General features: G+C 44.3%; 1 long non-coding RNA gene across 1 annotated transcript in view; it reads right to left on the bottom strand.

Annotated features, from left to right (window-relative positions):
• LOC139533877 (uncharacterized) overlaps nucleotides 1-19,105 on the bottom strand; it is a 39,763-nt gene that overhangs the window by 9,859 nt on the left and 10,799 nt on the right. The window contains exon 3 of the long non-coding RNA XR_011666873.1: nucleotides 11,901-11,998. This is a non-coding gene — a long non-coding RNA (uncharacterized lncRNA). The remainder of the gene's footprint in view (nucleotides 1-11,900; nucleotides 11,999-19,105) is intronic.

Below are 19,105 nucleotides of genomic sequence, written 5' to 3'. Positions count from 1 at the left end.
TGGTGGCTGGTCCGCTCCAGCAGTCTGAGGTGCGGGAGGTTCCTCCGCCCCCTCTTGACATCGAGGGGGTCCCGGCGTATAGCGTAAGAGCCATCATGGATTCTAGGCGTCGGGCGAGGGGCCTTCAGTACCTCGTGGAGTGGGAGGGGTACGGTCCGGAGGAGAGATGCTGGGTACCGGTGGAGGACATTCTAGATCCTTCTATGTTACAAGAGTTTCACCGTCTCCACCCGGATCGCCCTGCACCTCGCCCTCCGGGTCGTCCTCGAGGCCGGTGTCGTCGCGCTGCTGGAGCCGCGCGTCAAGGGGGGGGTACTGTCACGACTTCCGCCGAAGTCGGCCCCTCTCCTTGTTCGGGTGGTGTTCGGCGGTCGACGTCACCGGCTTTCTAGTCACCACCGATCCATTTTTCTGTTTCGTTTTGTTTTGTCTGTATTATACACACCTGGTTTCAATTCCCCTATTATGTTCCCTATTTAACCCTCTGGCTTTCATTTCTGTTTTGTCCGTGATTGTTTGTTACGTTAGTGGTTGTTGTATTTTCTTATATGTTTTGTAATTATTCCCGTTGTGGAATTTTGCTGAGATTTTGAGTAAACGTTTTGTGTTTCGCTCAACACTGGTGTCCTGCATTTGACTCTGCTACTTCGCCGCACACAACCCTGACAACGGGTTAGGATTAGGTTTAGGGTTAGGGTTTAGGGAAAATAGGATTTTGAATGGGACTGAATTGTATGTCCCCACAAGGTTAGCTGTACAAGACTGTGTGTGTGTGTGTGTGTGTGTGTGTGTGTGTGTGTGTGTGTGTGTGTGTGTGTGTGTGTGTGTGTGTGTGTGTGTGTGTGTGTGTGTGTGTGTGTGTGTGTGTGTGTGTGTGTGTGTGTGTGTGTGTGTGTGTGTGTGTGTGTGTGTGTGTGTGTGTGCGACTGTGGATCATTGATTGCCCTTTATTCAGCCTACTCCAGTCATAATTTTTTACTCTGAAAGCCTGCTTCCTGCATTGTGAGAAGAGAGCCCTGCTATGATATATCTACCATATGATGACAGTGTTATGAAAGACAAAAATATTGCAGTTAAAGCTGCAATATGTAACTTTTTGGGCGACTGGATTAAATTCACATAGAAATGTTAGTTATAGATCTGTCATTTTTGCTTCTTTTACTTTTGGTTTTGTACACCAGCTTCAAACAGCTGAAAATACAATATTTTTGGTTATTGAAAAAATATTTCACAACGATTTAGATGGTACAATTGTTTTGTCACATAAACTGAAATTAGGCGAACTATTAGAATTTTAGCAACCAGGAAATGGCAGATTAAATTCTACATAGTGCACCTTTACATTTCTCTGCCTGTTGGTGAATGACTCGGCAGAAGTATAGCATTAGGTTACAACTAACATAACCGTACATGCTGCATTGATTCCGACTGGAAAAGTCTAACTTTGTAGAATTATTTTCTACACCATTCTTCTATTCTTCCAGCATTCGTGTATGTCTGTCCTTATTCAACGTTATTTCTTATCCTCTCACATCTCTCTCTTTCTTTCATTTATCTCAGTCTCTCTTTCCTTTGACGGCTCTCATGTTGGATGAGTGGTCAGAGTTGGCTGACTTTGCTATGAAACCTGGAGGTCAGATTAGAACGAAGGCTTCACGAGAGGAAGAAGGGGTGAGGAGTAGCAAGACGGAACGGAGGAGGAGAGAGACCCCCTGCTAGGCAGACAACAAAACGTGTTTGCGAATCGCCCGCGTGGGCGTCCCGCCAAGCCGCCCCCCTCACACAATCAGAGCCTGGTGCGGACACAAGGTCGTTTCAACACCGGCTACGCCTCCCCAATTAGCATGCAGCCCGTGGCGCGGCCTGTCTGGGAGCAAAAACGTGCATGGCGCGTCGCTGCCCTAATGAGCTGCCAGTCAACAAGGAGCAGGCGGCAGGCGCAACGTAAAAACTTTCCCGGAGTGTTTGCGTGTGATCTCAAGGGCAGAAGAGGACACTCTAACCTTGAGAAAACCGTCCAGCCATATACTCTGCAGGTCACCCTGTCAGCTCCCTTGGAGAACAGGTGCTAAACTAGTGCTGCTATTCTACTCCACGACTCTGCCCAAAGGTCCTCAGAACTGTGTGGCTGAACCACTACAGCGCTAGAACTTCCAAAGCTCTGTCAATACTGCTTATACATAGTTGCAAAGGCCCTTTCCAAAGACACAAACTGTCTTTGCATGTTCTGTCCCATTGACAAATAACATTAAATGTCAGTTTTCAACTGAAAGTGACTCCCTGTTGAGAGCCAGCTATACAGCAGTCTTCCTGTTGTCTTTGAATGTGTAATACTTTACATCTTGTTTCAGAATACTGTCCTTCAGCAGTTTATCAGTCTGCATCAAGTGATGATGTGGTCTACACAGAGTAACAGCAATAACACATTCAGGCCAAGTACACCGGAAAGCCTCTGTAACTGGGTCTGTCGCTAAGAGACGTTATTTACACACAAAGGACAATATTTAGACCTGAGCCATCTCTCTCTGTGCTGAGGATCGATGGTAGGAGGCAGTGGGGGATCTTGACTAGATATAGATGTTTTTTGGGGCTAAGTGAGTGTCAGCTTTGCTAGAAGCTCTGTAAACCGTCTGGAGCGTTCATGATTCACTAAACAAACACACCACATAGTCCCCATTATTCAATTCATGTTTTATGTTAGACACCTACTATTTTACAAGCATATAGAGAGCTGAATGCAAAGCTATGGCTTGCAGGCCCCCAAAGTGTATGCATTGGTATATTACACTGATATATTTTAGTAAGAGAGGGGATGTAAGGAGGATAATTATCCAACAGAATCTTCTGCTTCCCACACGTTTGTTCCAGATTCATCCTCCACACCAATCTGTCAAGACAATCTGCTCGATTGCCTTGCCCAAAGTGTGATCAAACAGCCTGAACCAGCAGACTTGGAAAGGAAATACAAGGACTAGTTTGATACTCCTTTGAACTCGCAATAAAGCACAGTGTCATTCTCAAACATAATAATTGATTTGTTTATTTGGGCATGAATGACTCAATTCATTAAATAATTTCTTCATCCACCCACTGCAGACGGAGGGATGTTGAAAGATGTACTGGTATCTAATGGGACCATTTCTGATAGGCTGCAGCAGGTTTATAACATGCTGACAGCACTGAATAACAAGTACAAGAACACAATGAGTACAACATTAAGGTGCATGTAAGTTTTATGTACGGTATTATTAAGATGGACATTATGCCATGCTTAATGTACCCTAAGAACCAATGTGTCGTGCCCTTTACTTCTTCAAATCCTCTGTAACAGTTTCCAATCATTACATAATCACACATCTACATAATGGCACATCTACAATCAAGGCTATGTGAAAGCAAGTCACGCCTCGTAAAGCCCCGACGGAGTTCGCTAACTGTCTTTTTTGTCATTGCATCCGCATAGTGCCGGTCCCTGTCGGCAAAGGGGTGTTCTGTTATTGCTGAGCCAATCACCCTGCTGACTGTTTGCTGGGCCCTATTTCCCTGCCACTAATCTGCCAGCTCCCTGATGCAGCCGCTAAATCAGCTTTCACTCCTGAGCTGCCACCCCATGACGGCGCAGGGAGCATCCCAAGGGCGCCTCGCGGAGCAGCCAGAGCCCAGGGTTTCCATGGAGATGTGAGCGTTAGGACGTGGATGGGCTAATGATGCCGTTATCTCCACTCTAATGGTTCTGGCAAGAGGCCAGGGTTATTAACACCATGAGATGACCCTAACAAGGAGGTCAGCTAATGACGGAGGGCCTCTACTGTCCAAATACACCTGCTGTCTACTACGTGTTTTACGTGTTTGTGTGAGTGACAAAGAGAGAGCAGTTTTAAGGAATACAGAATGTTGAGGCCTTACAGCTCTCAGAATATATTACAACTCATGTGTTACAAACACAATCATCTTTGATACATGATACATGATACATGTGATACATTTGATACATGTTCCCAAACTCGGTCCTCGGGACCCCAAGCGGTTCAGTTTTAATGGTATAACACAGGGTATCCCAAACTCGGTCCTTGGGACCCCAAGCGGTTCAGTTTTAATGGTATAACACAGGGTATCCCAAACTCGGTCCTTGGGACTTCAAGGGGTTCCATTTTTTTTTATTTTATTTTTCACCCCTTTTTTCTCCCCAATTTCATGGTATCCAATTGGTAGTAGTTACAGTCTTGTCTCATCGCTGCAACTCCCGTACGGACTCGGGAGAGGCGAAGGTCAAGAGCTATGCGTCCTCCGAAACACAACCCAACCAAGCCGCACTGCTTCTTGACACAATGCCCATCCAACCCGGAAGCCAGCCGCACCAATGTGTCGGGGGAAACACCGTACACCTAGTGACCGTGTCAGCGTGCACCGTGCCCGGCCCGCCACAGGAGTCGCTAGTGCGCGATGAGACAAGGATATCCCTGCCGGCCAAACCCTCCCTAACCTGGACGACGCTGGGCCAATTGTGCGCCGTCCCATGGACCTCCCGGTCGCGGCCAGCTGCGACAGAGCCTGGGCTCGAACCCAGAATCTCTAGTGGCACAGCTAGCACTGCGATGCAGTGCCTTAGACCACTGCGCCACCCGGGAGGTCCCCAAGGGGTTCAGTTTTAATGGTATAACACAGGGCATCCCAAACTTGGTCCTTGGGACTTCAAGGGGTGCACGTTTTGGTTTTTGCCATAACACTACACAGCTTGATCAAAGCTTGATGATTAGTTGATCATTTGAATCAGCTGTGTAGTGCTATGGCAAAAACCAAAACGTGCACCCCTTGGGCTCCTGAGGACCAAGTTTGGGATACCCTGTGTTATATTATTAAAACTAAACTAAGGATTACTTAATCTTCAGAACAGAATTTAGTGTCCATTGGGCTGTAACAGTGTGAAATCTTGTTGGTAAGAATTCCTCCACAGGATCGAATGGAGGGCTTCTCTCACCACTTGAGAGGGACAAGCGGTGAGAGATGTAGCTAAGAAGTGAATAAACTCAGAGGAAGGTGCTTTGATTAATATGCGAGAAGTTACGGCTAGCACACAGACACACTTAGCCCCCCGTTATCGAGAAGCACAGATGTGCATAGCCACTTCCCAGCCCTCCCCTCATCCACATCCATCAGAGAAATGCACCTTGGGAGATTGAGAGGATGGCACCGGCACCAAGCCCACCATCTGCTGTCATTTAGAGATAAATGACGGCCCAAACCTAGGGGGAGCTCTCCATCCGCCTGTCTGGTTCTGCTGCCAGCCCCCGACGTGGTGACGGATCCGCCCAACCTTCGCTTCCAAAATCGATGTCTGAGACCCTGGCTGTCAGAATGGAGCGCACCTCGAAGAGAAACTCAGCCTGGCTTTGGTTGGCCGAGCACTGTCTTTTCCTCTGGAGGGTGGGCAGCTGGAACAGCTGCACTGCCACTGATGCCACTTTGTAAAGGTACTCACTAATACCTTACAATTGGTCAGGTTAATCAAGGCAACATGATAATATTTTGTGAACTATGCATAAGGAGCACCTTGGGGAACATCATTGCTCCAGGTCTAGGAACATCCTCTGTTCCCTGGGAAAAGAACTAAAGTTCCAGTTAGCTAAGTTCTCACACTGACTCCACTATGCCACTATGTCACCGAGCCACCAAGCCATAGAAGTCTGCTGATGGGAGGTTAGCGTGATTAATTTCATGGATTTGGAAATGAGCCGTGGTGATAAGGCTATCGCTCCCTCATCTGGGGCTGACGGGGGCGTAATTAAACAGATAGCCAAAGATGATGAGGAAACGGTCTGGAAAGCCTGGGGAATATGAGGGCGGAATCGTCGGCTCGTTTACGCAGGCGGATGATTAGATTGGCGCTTAATTGCCGCCTATGCTATTTTTAGGGGATCTGCTCACATGAGGCGTTCCCCCACTCCGTCATCTGAGCGGTCAAGGTCAGCCCACTGCTCCCCTACTCAATTGTTAAGGCTGTGTCAAAGGGATGGGTGGTAGGCGATATTGAGAAAAGGTGCCCACGAATCTCCACCAACCCCCCCCCCCCCCTCATCATGTCTCTGCCGAGATGTCTCTGAGATTGGGGTCAGGAGTGGGTGAACCGCAGCCTAATGGGAAAATCCAGGATGATGGCTTGAAATGGCACGGCGGTGCCCAGTGAACTTAAAGCACCCCCAGGATCAGTTATCTATAGCAGAACTGTGCTCATCAGTGTAGCTTATCGATCTCTGATATCAATCTCTGCTAGAACTGGTTGACCACTCTACCAGTCTCACTAAGAGTCTCTGTATCCCAATACTGCAATGGTCCTAAGCAGAATCACCTGTTTATCTCTCTGAAACCAATGCTCTTTCAGAATGCATATAACAGTATTCCTAGGGTTGTTGAGGCAAGATTTCATCTGCACTTAGTCTAAGTTGGTTTTTCTTCTAACCTTATCTGATACACAAGTTGTGCATTATCTTGATAGATGTATATTACATATCCTCTTACACTGGTCTGTTCTCTATCTAAACAACCAGATACATTTCAAGACAGGCTGGTGAAATGCTTGCTCTTGCAATAGAGGAAGAGAAAGTACATTATCAAGCTCCTTCGGGATGCATACTCAATAGAACTTTAGCTACCTCCGGTGCTGAACCACACCTTTCTGCAAGCCAGAGAACAGAAGAAAAAGTAACTTGGGAATTGGAGCCACACAATAGCACTTATTTGCAAATTGAACAGTTCCTATAGTGTTGCAGCAAACAGACGGTTTGGGTGGTATTACTGAAAGAAAACAGTTTGATAAATTGTCTACTGGCTAGATCAATATCATAGCCTGATTGTTGCGCCATAGCATCGAAGACCGCGAGACAGAGATGGATAACTGGATAACGGCATAGATACCATTGTGTATTTCTCACAAAAGCTATTGGATGAGAGCTTCCTGAGCAAAAAGTCATCAGTCAAGGCTATTGGGTGAGGTGATTTCATACATACAGACACATGCCACGATTGGAGGGTGCGAGTCTTTCGAGAAACAGAGAGGACGATTGGATGAGACAGATGTGAAAACGTGCTGTAGACGTCTGTCTCATGCTCACGCAGTCTGCCTGAGCGGCCATGGTGTCTGTGCTGCATGCCGTTCTCCAAAAGGCTCTGCGAAACGCTAAAGCCGTCCATAAAACCATAATCCCGGCTCTGCAGACACAGAAGACAATAGAGCTTTATCGCTTTGGGTGACACTCTCTGTGTGTTTCCCAGCATCCTCCGGGCTTATCGCGCCACGGCACCCAGCATATCGTCCCATTATCCCAAGCACCGGGGCAGCCCTTAGAGCTGGAGAATGAGCCGACTTGTCAGACAGCAGTACAAAGAGAATCTGTAGCCATGGATTAGAGCGATAGAGATAGATAGATACAGGGAGGGAGAGAGCGATGCAGGGAGGGAGAGGCAGGGAGGGAGAGAGAGAAAGTCAGAGGGAGAGAGGTGCCTAGAGAGAAAATGAAAAGGATGTTGAAGGCGAGTTCTACCTTATACCTGTCGTGGAAATTCTACACAGGGACAATCACATACCATTTGCAGTCGTTCAGTGAACTCTGGGCTGACCAACTGAATTGTTGCTAAAGGTAGCAACAATCTTTAATCAATCAAAAAAACAAGCAAGCATTCAATCAATCAAACAGGATGCAAGAGAAAACACTTTATTTGTGCAGTAAGGTGTGATTGCAGAAAACACCTCCTCTCCCGTCCACAATCACTCACACACACCCGGACGCCAACTCTCGTAGAATCCCAATATCACCAAAAAGCTATATGGTGCAGACGAGCACGCACGCCATCCCAAGATCCCACACTTCATTGCGTGCCCAGCCAACCTTGACTGGAGTAAATCGATGCAGGATAATAGCCAGCAGACGCCTCCTCCCTCCATCCCACCCGACGGTTTTATCAGCACTGCAGATCATTCCGCTTATCAGACTGGGCCAGTAATAACCCTCCCATATAGCGTCTGTTGTGATCCCTGACAGCTTGGCTCTGCTCTGTGTGGTGACAGTATGTATATGTTAAGCTCACTCTCCTGTTCTGTCTGCCGTGTGTCAGACTCCTTTCAGTTTGGGGCTGTTCTGTTTGATGTATTTTCAGGTATCTGAGATGTTTGTGTCTGTGAATGACAAAAAAAAAGTCCTGCACAAGGTTAATGCTACACAGTCTCATGCTCTCTATTTTCAACAATGACATGGGGATGGGTTTGGATGCCCAGTTGGCTACAATTACAATTATAAAATGCTCGGAACATATCAAATTCTTGGCGTATCTCTCTTTAACTCCACTATTAACATTATGCATCATTCAAATGTGAGAACATTTCTTTGAGTGACAGTTAAGGCATTTCCAATTACCAAACACAGGGTTTTTTCTGTGGAATTAAAAGTGAACAAATCAATTATGGGGATTTGTTAAGATGTGAAGAGGGAAAGGAGGTAGAGTAGAAAAGACAGAGAGTCAAAGGTCAATATCGCAAAGTTTTGTGATATTAGAATTAAATAAAGAAAATGTCTAGTGTGGAGAACCAGTCAGCTCTGTCAAACGAACCATTTCAAAAAATGTTAAAGACACTTCTTAAAACTAAATACGGTAGTGGGAAAGAAAGGGAATTCAGATATTTCAAAGAGCTGTCAAAAAGCAAGGTTTGCTCAGGTGATGATGATCTGTCAGCAGAGTATTGATCAGAATTATGATCAAAGACGGCATCCTTTCACCTTACCAGTGGGAAGCAAAATCCCAACTGAAGGTCTTATCTATGATGGAGAGCACGGTTGGTGAGTAAAAAAAAAAAAAAAGAATTGTCATTTTTAGCAGACACTTTTATCCAGAGCGACTTATAGGAGAAATTAGGGTTAAGTGCCTTGCTCAAGGGCACATCGGCATATTTTTCACCTAGGCTGCTCCGACATTCAAACCAGCGACCTTTCGGTTCCTGACCCAACCCTCGTAACCGCTAGGCTACCTGATGTCCGATCTCATGGTGTCTCAAAGCGCTAACATTTCTTGCTATCCTCATTCCATTCCCTGGCCGGAGCTCTGTGTAAAACATTTAAAATGCACCCTTCCTTTTTCCTTTCCCTGAGGTAATCACTGCTAGGCATGACTAGATTGGTGTAGCAAACACCACTATCTCCTGACAGGACGGGGACTAAATAAATATCAAAAGACTTAAAAATAGTAAAATATCACGTCGAAAGAAAATTGTACTATGAATCAACTGAAAGTCTAAACACATGTTAAATGAAGCCTACAACATATAAATGTAAAAGAAATTCAATCACTCTTCAGCTGTTTAGTAAGTAAATTCCACTGCAGCCGGGCTAGATGTAAGGTAAACCTATCCGAGGCTGGTGTTGATGCAGAGTTAATATTGAAGCAGCTGCAACTCTCAGTGAGGCGGCCATTAAGATGGGGAGGGTGATCGAGGGGGTTCTCCAGAGAGGAGGTATCTAATGAAGGAACATCGCTCCTCGACATCTGCCTCCCCCCATCCCCGTTTACACCCCTCCCTCTGCCGCAGCAACCCCATCGCCTCCATCTCTTCCTCTCCCTGTTAGCTATGTTTGTTTTCAGCCGTTTTTCGGTGGGGGGTCTGGAGAGAATGAAGGAGGGGTGCCCCCCCAACACCTTCTCCCCAGGGCTGCTCATAAACCCACCATCCATCTCCATTATGCCCCAGAAAATGCTGTTTGTCACTTTGCGGGGAAAAAATAATCAATATGTCTTGTGGGGGCAGCGAGCGCATTAGAGGAAGCAAATTGATGTCTCTCGCCCCAGCGCGCCTCTCCAGCACACTGCACCCCAACTAATGGGAAACCACACAGGTCTGGCAGACAGTGTGTGTGTGTGTGTGTGTGTGTGTGTGTGTGTGTGTGTGTGTGTGTGTGTGTGTGTGTGTGTGTGTGTGTGTGTGTGTGTGTGTGTGTGTGTGTGTGTGTGTGTGTGTGTGTGTGTGTGTGTGTGTGTGTGTGTGTGTGTGTGTGTGTGCACGTGACTGAATAATTGAGTGAGCAGGCCATAGGGAACCGGTAAGTAATGCATTTGGCCAATGGGTTTGGCAGTGCGGCTATATAACTGTATCTCTGTATGTATGTGGCTCCTTCTTCCCTAAGCCTTAGCTCTACTAGCCATCTGGTACCAGGTCTCTGGGCATGTCTCTCTCTCTGTCTCAGGGCCTCCACGGAGCACCTTAAAGACCACCTCCCAGACTGACACTACACTGTCAGGGCCAAGAAACCCCCTCCCCTGATTGGTGCCTTGCAGACAGGAGTGACTCCCACTCACGTCTCATCACCATGTTCCTAGAGAGCTCACACAGCAGAACCAATGTGGTCTTAGCTCAGGTGGTCGGAATCACAAAGGTCCAAGTAGAGCCTGCCAACATCTTTTAGAATCTATCATAATAAGTCTCTCTCCTCTTCCTGGAAGGGTGATGGTGGTTTCAGTCAGCCTAAGACACTTGTCTTTAACAGCCCCAACCCTGGGTAGGTTGAGACAAGGTATGTGGTTGGGTGTCTCAAAGTAAAAGATTGGTCGCAAAATGAGAAGACACACACACACACACACACACACACACACACACACACACACACACACACACACACACACACACACACACACACACACACACACACACACACACACAGAGAGAGAGAGAGAGAGAGAGAGAGAGAGAGAGAGAGAGAGAGAGAGAGAGAGAGAGAGAGAGAGAGAGAGAGAGAGAGAGAGAGAGAGAGAGAGAGAGAGAGAGAGAATCATTCTCAGAATCTGTCAGAGCTCAGAAGGCTATGTGTCTCATTCCAAGCTCTGGATGGGGGCTGGCACCACAGGATATTATATTATTCATCTATTCGCTGTTGAGGGCTTCAGGGCCTGTCAATCACAATTTACCTGGGCTGTCCACACACTCCCACTCCCGCCAGCTCCCGCTAGCTCCCCCCTGCTCAGCCACACACACACACACACACACACACACACACACACACACACACACACACACACACACACACACACACACACACACACACACACACACACACACACACACACACACACACACACACACACACACACACACACACACACACACACACACACACCAGCTCTGAACACCTCTATTTTGCACATTTCCCTTAGTTGTAGTCCTTGATCCAAGCAAGGTGATCTAGAGATTATATCCGCCTTACAATACAAACCTGGTTGCTTTCGAGCAGCCAGCAAACAAATTCATCACACAGACTCACAAAGGGTTGACATTGCAAGGTCTTTTGGGAGGCATGTAATAGAGAGGAAATAGAATTTTGTATATTTATGAAGCATTCTCTTGAGTATTTACCATTATAAATGGAATATTTTAAATGTTTTAAGCACCATATTATCCAATGACTTTCAGAGATTAGACAATTAACAACTTTACTTGATTAGAATATCTAATTTCATGCAGCAACAAGAACACAATTCAAAGTTGAATATTTTAAAACTTTACAATGTATGCATGCACACATCTCTACTGAAAAATATGTTTTTTTTAAGTAAGCACAGATCCACCAGGAAAAGGTGGATACTTAGGCTGTGTTTACACAGGCAGACAAATTCTGATATTTTTTACACTAATTGGTCTTTTGACCAATAACATCAGATCTTTTCACATCAGATATTTTTCAGAGCTGATCTGATTTGTCAAAAGACAAATTAATGATTAAAAGATAAGAATTGGTTGCCTGGCTAAACACAGCCTAATCAAACATTCTTCACAGTTAAAATGAGTTAAGATGATGCAGTAGGTGGATATATACAGACTAATGGTTTCAGTATTGATGCACACAGACACACACATGATGACACACCTATGGTAGAGCTGAATCGTCCTCGTGGCCTGTTCTGCTCCAGTCGATGTCAGTCTGTACCACACACCGTCCATAGTAGAATATGAACATCAGTCTACCTGCATAACAAAAACAGAAGAGACCCATTATCAAAGACAGTAAGACATCTCTTATCTTTATCATAAAAACTGTATACTCCACAATCCCTTCCATGTAAATTCAGAACACGTTATCTAGCAAGTGCTATTATCCTACCATCTATCTCAAAGGGAGGATGCGAGTCGATTTGGATCTCATTCTCTGGTTGCTGCTGACAGCATGTTTGCATGGCCATTTGTCTGCCTGTCCCTACCTGACTATGGCAATATGTTAAGACTGTCATAGAAACCTGTGCCTGATTGATGATGACAGCATGTTTAGTTTCTCGTCTGTCGTTTTGTTCATTGCTGATGATGATTAATGACAAACAGTTGACTGTCATGACATATTTAAGATTATAAACTGGGTGGTTCGAGTCCTGAATGCTGATTGGCTGACAGCCGTGGTATATCAGATAGTATACCACGGGTATGACAAAACATTTATTTTTACTGCTCTAATTATGTTGGTAACCAGTTTAGAATAGAAATAAAGCACCTCAGGGGTTTGTGGTATATGTCCAACATACCACGGCTAAGGGTTGTGTCCAGGCACTGAGTTGCGTCGTTCCTAAGAACAACCCATAGCCGTGGTATATTGGCCATATACCACACCCCCTCGGGCCTTATTGCTTAAATAGACACTGATGATGATTAGGAGAAGTTCTCACTGGCTGCAAATCCAGGATCAGCTTGTGTATCAGTAACTGCTAGATTGTGTATAAGCTGTAACTAAGTACAATGTAAGTATTATAGCAATTTGCAATATGCATTAGTTTGCAAGTAATGTATAATAAATGATGTGCAGATCAGTTCCAGTGGTAGAGCAGGTGCAAATTGGTTTCAGTGAAAGAGACATGGCAGTGTATGTATGGGTTTAGGTGAAAGAGACATTATCATTCTAGTATACAATATAAAAAGCTTCTCTCATGTCAAGTCATTTTTATGATATCCCCATAATCATTTCCGTTCTGATTGAATAAGGAGCAATGTTTGGCAAAGGTGCCATTTTCAAGAAGAAACATTTTGTTCACATCACAGACAGAATGAGATCGAGACGCCGTAGGGTAAATCTGAGCTTTGGCTGATGCCGACAGTGAAACTATGGCAATTAGAAAAACAGTGTGTGAGTTGGCTGGTGCATGCACCGCTGGGCACAAATGAGTCTAGCAGCCCGGGTGACACAGGCAGGCTGTAGCGCAGCCGCCTAAGACACGCCTAAGACTCCCATTGTACCACGGCTAATCCATTTCCACTCTAACAAGCTGCTGCCTCCGACTGAGTCATCCAACTAGTCGTTTCTCTCCCGTCTGTTGGTCCTCGTTCCGGTCCAAACTCAAGCTGTACTGGGATCTGTGTGACGCTAACATGATGGCTCGGTTACAAAAGGCAAAGTCACTCCCAGTGAAATAGTTACTGGTTCAGGGACTGTCCACGTTTATTGTTAAGTTCAATGAAAAGCTTTAAGACTGGTGGTGATGATGATCGTAACACCTCAACAAATGTGGGTGTAATATTCAAAGCAGAGCAATACATGGACCATGCACAGACTCAATAATAGTACGTTTGAACCGATACCAGCGTAGTGAACATTCTTTAGATGACTGAAATATCCAAACACGCATTTCTCCAGCATGAGAAGAACATACTCTGTAGCTCAGCAGGGAGGTGTGTGAGGTTACTGACTTTCCTCTCGACGTTTGATGCTGACAGGTGGCAAATCAACTACAGTGCATCCTCAGCCGTTCTGACACATGGCAGCATCAAGTACCCTGCAGTCAATGTGAGATGATGGGAGTTTCTCTCTAACCAGTCGAGTTTGAGCATCAAAGCAGCCACAGCAAGCCGCATATATTGTACAGAGAATTAAAACTGCCCTTTCAACTTAACACCATTGTAACTCCCGGGAGAGACCATGGAGAAGATATTAGCACATCTCCAGTCTGGTATCATGAATGGGGTCATGCTCTTCATCACTTATGACATGTAACCCCATTTATTTAAAAAATTTAAACACTGCCACAAAATCTATTCTCTACAATTCATTTTGGTGATGGAGTGGATTTTGTACAGACAATCTGGTCATAATCGGTAGACCTACTGTCCAAGTTAGTAGTTCCTTTTCACATTGTTTAATAATTCAAAAGATTGTGACAAATACCTATCTGGATGTTAGTCCAAACAGAGGCAGATTTTTTAGCAATAGCATTACCTCCCATGAATGCTTTTCCCTCACTAGAGACAATAAAACTAGCAGAAATTGTCCCCCTCTAGGTCATGGGGGCTCTAAAGCTGGTTTAAACAGTCCAGAGCACAGGGGCTCCCAAAGCCAGGTAGAGGCTTGCAGAGACCTTACGAGGACTCACAGAGAGGAGACATGGGGCTCTCCTAATGAAGCCCTTAGAGACACACAGGAGTGACATACATGTACTGCCTTTAAAAGGTCCCATCGAGACTGGAGGTTGGTCCTCCACTTTTTTTCTCTCTCAACTATTCTATTTTTATCTGCCTCTAGCCTTCCCCCGCTATAGGCCCGTGACTCTGGAAATTAGATGAAAGTGTTTATTACATTTAAAAAATCATGGAGGTCCTATTTCAAAGAAAATTGTGTTTTGGCCAATTTCGGCCTGTCTCTGTCTAAGCTGGTCCCACTTTACAATAAGTGTCCCTCAGACCATGTTGAGTGTAATTACGATTGTGAGTTAATTTGTAAATCCTTGAAATAGGATGCATGATGCAAACAGGTATTAATGTGTAACAATGTATAACTAAACTGTAGCTGTCTATAAAACGACCATGTAAATAAATAGTTCGTTTGATTGTGGTTTATTGTCTTAAAAAGTCAGCAGTAGACATTGGTTCAACTACTTGTTCTGTTATTTAAATACTTATTTTCTGTGTGTTTGAGTATTTACAGATAATGTGACCCGAATCCACTACTTCTATTGAAGTATTTTTAAGTATTTTCAAAGACTTATTTCAAATACTATTTTTAAAATACTTGGGTTAAATGCATGGGAGTGTAGTTGAGTTAGTCTATTTGAGTATTTAGAAATACATTCCATTATTCAACTACTTTTCAAATAAAAATATCTAAATACTTACTTCCAGAGGTCTTTGAAAGTAATTGAAATACGCTAAATAGTATTTAAACGCAGGTCTGGTCACCAACAGACCAACATGCTTCTGAAATACCAAAAGATGACCAAGTGAGAGTCCTCCACATCACACATAACATCAACAGTCACCACATCTCACATAACATCAACAGTCACCACATCTCACATAACATCAACAGTCACCACATCTCACATAACATCAACAGTCACCACGTCTCACATAACATCAACAGTCACCACATCACACATAACATCAACAGGCACCACATCTCACATAACATCAACAGTCACCACATCACACATAACATCAACAGTCACCACATCTCACATAACATCAACAGTCACCACATCTCACATAACATCAACAGTCACCACATCTCACATAACATCAACAGTCACCACGTCTCACATAACATCAACAGTCACCACGTCTCACATAACATCAACAGTCACCACGTCTCACATAACATCAACAGTCACCACATCACACATAACATCAACAGGCACCACATCTCACATAACATCAACAGTCACCACATCACACATAACATCAACAGTCACCACATCTCACATAACATCAACAGTCACCACATCTCACATAACATCAACAGTCACCACATCTCACATAACATCAACAGTCACCACGTCTCACATAACATCAACAGTCACCACGTCTCACATAACATCAACAGTCACCACATCTCACATAACATCAACAGTCACCACATCTCACATAACATCAACAGTCACCACGTCTCACATAACATCAACAGTCACCACATCTCACATAACATCAACAGTCACCACATCTCACATAACATCAACAGTCACCATGTCTCACATAACATCAACAGTCACCACATCTCACATAACATCAACAGTCACCACGTCACACATAACATCAACAGTCACCACGTCACACATAACATCAACAGTCACCACATCTCACATAACATCAACAGTCACCACATCTCACATAACATCAACAGTCACCACATCTCACATAACATCAACAGTCACCACATCTCACATAACATCAACAGTCACCACGTCTCACATAACATCAACAGTCACCACATCTCACATAACATCAACAGTCACCACATCTCACATAACATCAACAGTCACCACATCTCACATAACATCAACAGTCACCACGTCTCACATAACATCAACAGTCACCACATCTCACATAACATCAACAGTCACCACATCACACATAAGATCAACAGTCACCACGTCTCACATAACATCAACAGTCACCACATCTCACATAACATCAACAGTCACCACATCACACATAACATCAACAGTCACCACATCACACATATCATCAACAGTCACCACGTCTCACATAACATCAACAGTCACCACATCTCACATAACATCAACAGTCACCACATCACACATAACATCAACAGTCACCACATCACACATAACATCAACAGTCACCACATCTCACATAACATCAACAGTCACCACATCACACATAACATCAACAGTCACCACATCTCACATAACATCAACAGTCACCACATCACACATAACATCAACAGTCATAGGCTAGCTACACCATCAGCTATTGTTTGCTTTCGATGCAGTGCCCCCTCCACCCACTCCCTGCCAGGGTGTTGTGATATGAGATTATAGATTAACAGGCTGTTCAAAGTGACTGCTACTTGCGACTTTTCTGATTGGCAGAGGGAAAATCAACAAAATAAACCTCCAGCCAAGGACAAGGCACGTCAATAACTGCCAACCTCGGCTTAGAGGAGCTTATAACAGGGTCTCATTTCCTACGTTAAAACAACGAGCCTGGAGACCGGCTCAGTGCAAACAACAGAACAAGAAGCCAAATCCCACTCACCTTCATTTTGAACACGTACAGTTGGTGTTTTGAGCCACAGCAAATATTAGCATCACAACTAGTGGGATGCTATCTGACTGTTTCGCTGTCGTTTGGTTTCCAGAAGCCTCTCTTAACAAAAGCAGAATAGACAAAGAATGTACTATTTTATGTGTATGATATATATTTTTTAAAGTAACAGCCTAGAATGTGCGTCAATGTTTAGATAAATCTGGACACGTCCTTTTGATGTCTGATGCAATCTGGTATAGCCTGGCAGTAACAGCAGTATGCCGTTGGTAAGTTATGACTATGTATGCTACAGTATACACTATAAAAGCAAACTCGAGATGTGCTGACATTATGTGGTCACCAAACACTTGGGATATTGCAAATATCAACGTCGGTGTTCTACTTGTGTAGTATCCTGGTGGCAAGCTCTTCCTGTGTGCTATACTGGTAGTTAACATAGGGTAGAGAGGCTACGCAGTGTGGTTTTGGCTATAGCACCTCGCCAGCTCTAACCTAGTTCTGCCTCTGGTAGAGTTGTTTCTCTGGTCCCCCACTCATTGTGGAAGGATGAGTTTCCCTCAGTGGTAATGTGTGCAGTGAAGCCTCCATCTGGGGAGCGTAGACTTCTATTAGAGCCATAAATCATGTTAGTGGGAGAGGAGGGTGGACAGGGGGAGGTGGAGGGTGGACATGGGGAGGTGGAGGGGGGCTCAGGGTCGTAAATCTCATTACCTGAGACTGTTGCTCCCCGTTCTCAATCACTCCCATTATCAGCTGACCTTGACCAGCAGCGCAGACACTCACACTCAATCAGGCCTCGGGGAGATGTATGCTTGTGTGCGTTGTGCGTGTGTTGTGTGTGTGTGTGTAGTGAGAAAATGTCAGAAACCTCTTTACTTTTTCCACATTTTGTTGTGTTACAATGTGGGATTATAATGGATTTAGTTGTCCATTTTTTGTCACTAATGTCAAAGTGGAATGAAAAATAAAACACTAATATACTGTATCTTGATTAGATGAGTATTCAACCCCCTGAGTCAATACTGTACATGTAAGAATCGCCTTTGGCAGCGATTACAGCTGTGAGTCTTTCTGAGTAAGTCTCTAAGTCTAAGGGCTTTGCACACCTGGATAGTGCAATATTTGCACATTATTCTTTTAAAAATTCTTCAAGCTCTGTCAAGCTGGTTGTTGATCATTGCTAGACAGCCATTTTCAAGTCTTGCCATAGATTTTCATACCAATTTAAGTCAAAACTGTAACTAGGCCACTCAGCAACATTCAATGTCATCTTGGTAAGCAACCAGTGTATATTTGCCCTTGTGTTTTAGGTTATTGTCCTGTCTGGTGAAAAGCAGACTGAACCAGGTTTTCCTCTAGAATTGAGCTCTATTCCATTTATTTTTATCATAAAAACACGTCCTAGTCCTTGCCGATGACAAGCATACCCATAACATGATGCAGCCACCACCATGCTTGAAAATATGATGAGTGGTACTCAGTGATGTGTTGTGTTGGATTTACCCCCAAACCTAACACTTTGTATTCAGGACAGAAAGTTATTTTTTTCTCTTTTTTTGCAGTTTTACTTTAGTGCCTTATTGCAAACATGATGCATGTTTTGGAATATGTTTTATTCTGTACATGCTTCCTTCTTTTCAGTCTGTCAATTAGGTTAGTATTGTGTAGTAACTAGAATGTTGTTGATCCATCCTCAGTTTTCTCCTTTCACAGCCATTTTTACTATTTTAAAGTCACCATTGGCCTCATGGTGAAATCCCTGAGGGGTTTCCTTCCTCTCTGGAATTAGGAAGGACACCTGTATCTTTGTAGTGACTGGGTGTATTGATACACCATCCAAAGTCTAATTAATAACTTCACCACGCTTAAAAGGATATTCAATGTCTGCTTTTTGTTGTTGTTGCCATCTACCAATAGGTGCCCTTCTTTGCGAGGCGTTGGAAAAGCTCCCTGGTCTTTGTGGTTGAATTTTCTGTTTTTCGAGCATTTCTGTTTTTGAAATTCACTGCTCGAATGAGGGAACTTATAGATAATTGTATGTGTGGGGTACAGAGATGAGGTAGTCATTAAAAAATCATGTTAAACACTATT

This window comes from Salvelinus alpinus, chromosome 11, assembly GCF_045679555.1.
Source record: "Salvelinus alpinus chromosome 11, SLU_Salpinus.1, whole genome shotgun sequence".
NCBI classification, from domain to species: domain Eukaryota; kingdom Metazoa; phylum Chordata; class Actinopteri; order Salmoniformes; family Salmonidae; genus Salvelinus; species Salvelinus alpinus.
The sequence above is the reverse complement of the archived record's forward strand: the minus strand, read 5'-3'. Positions and strand labels throughout refer to the sequence as shown.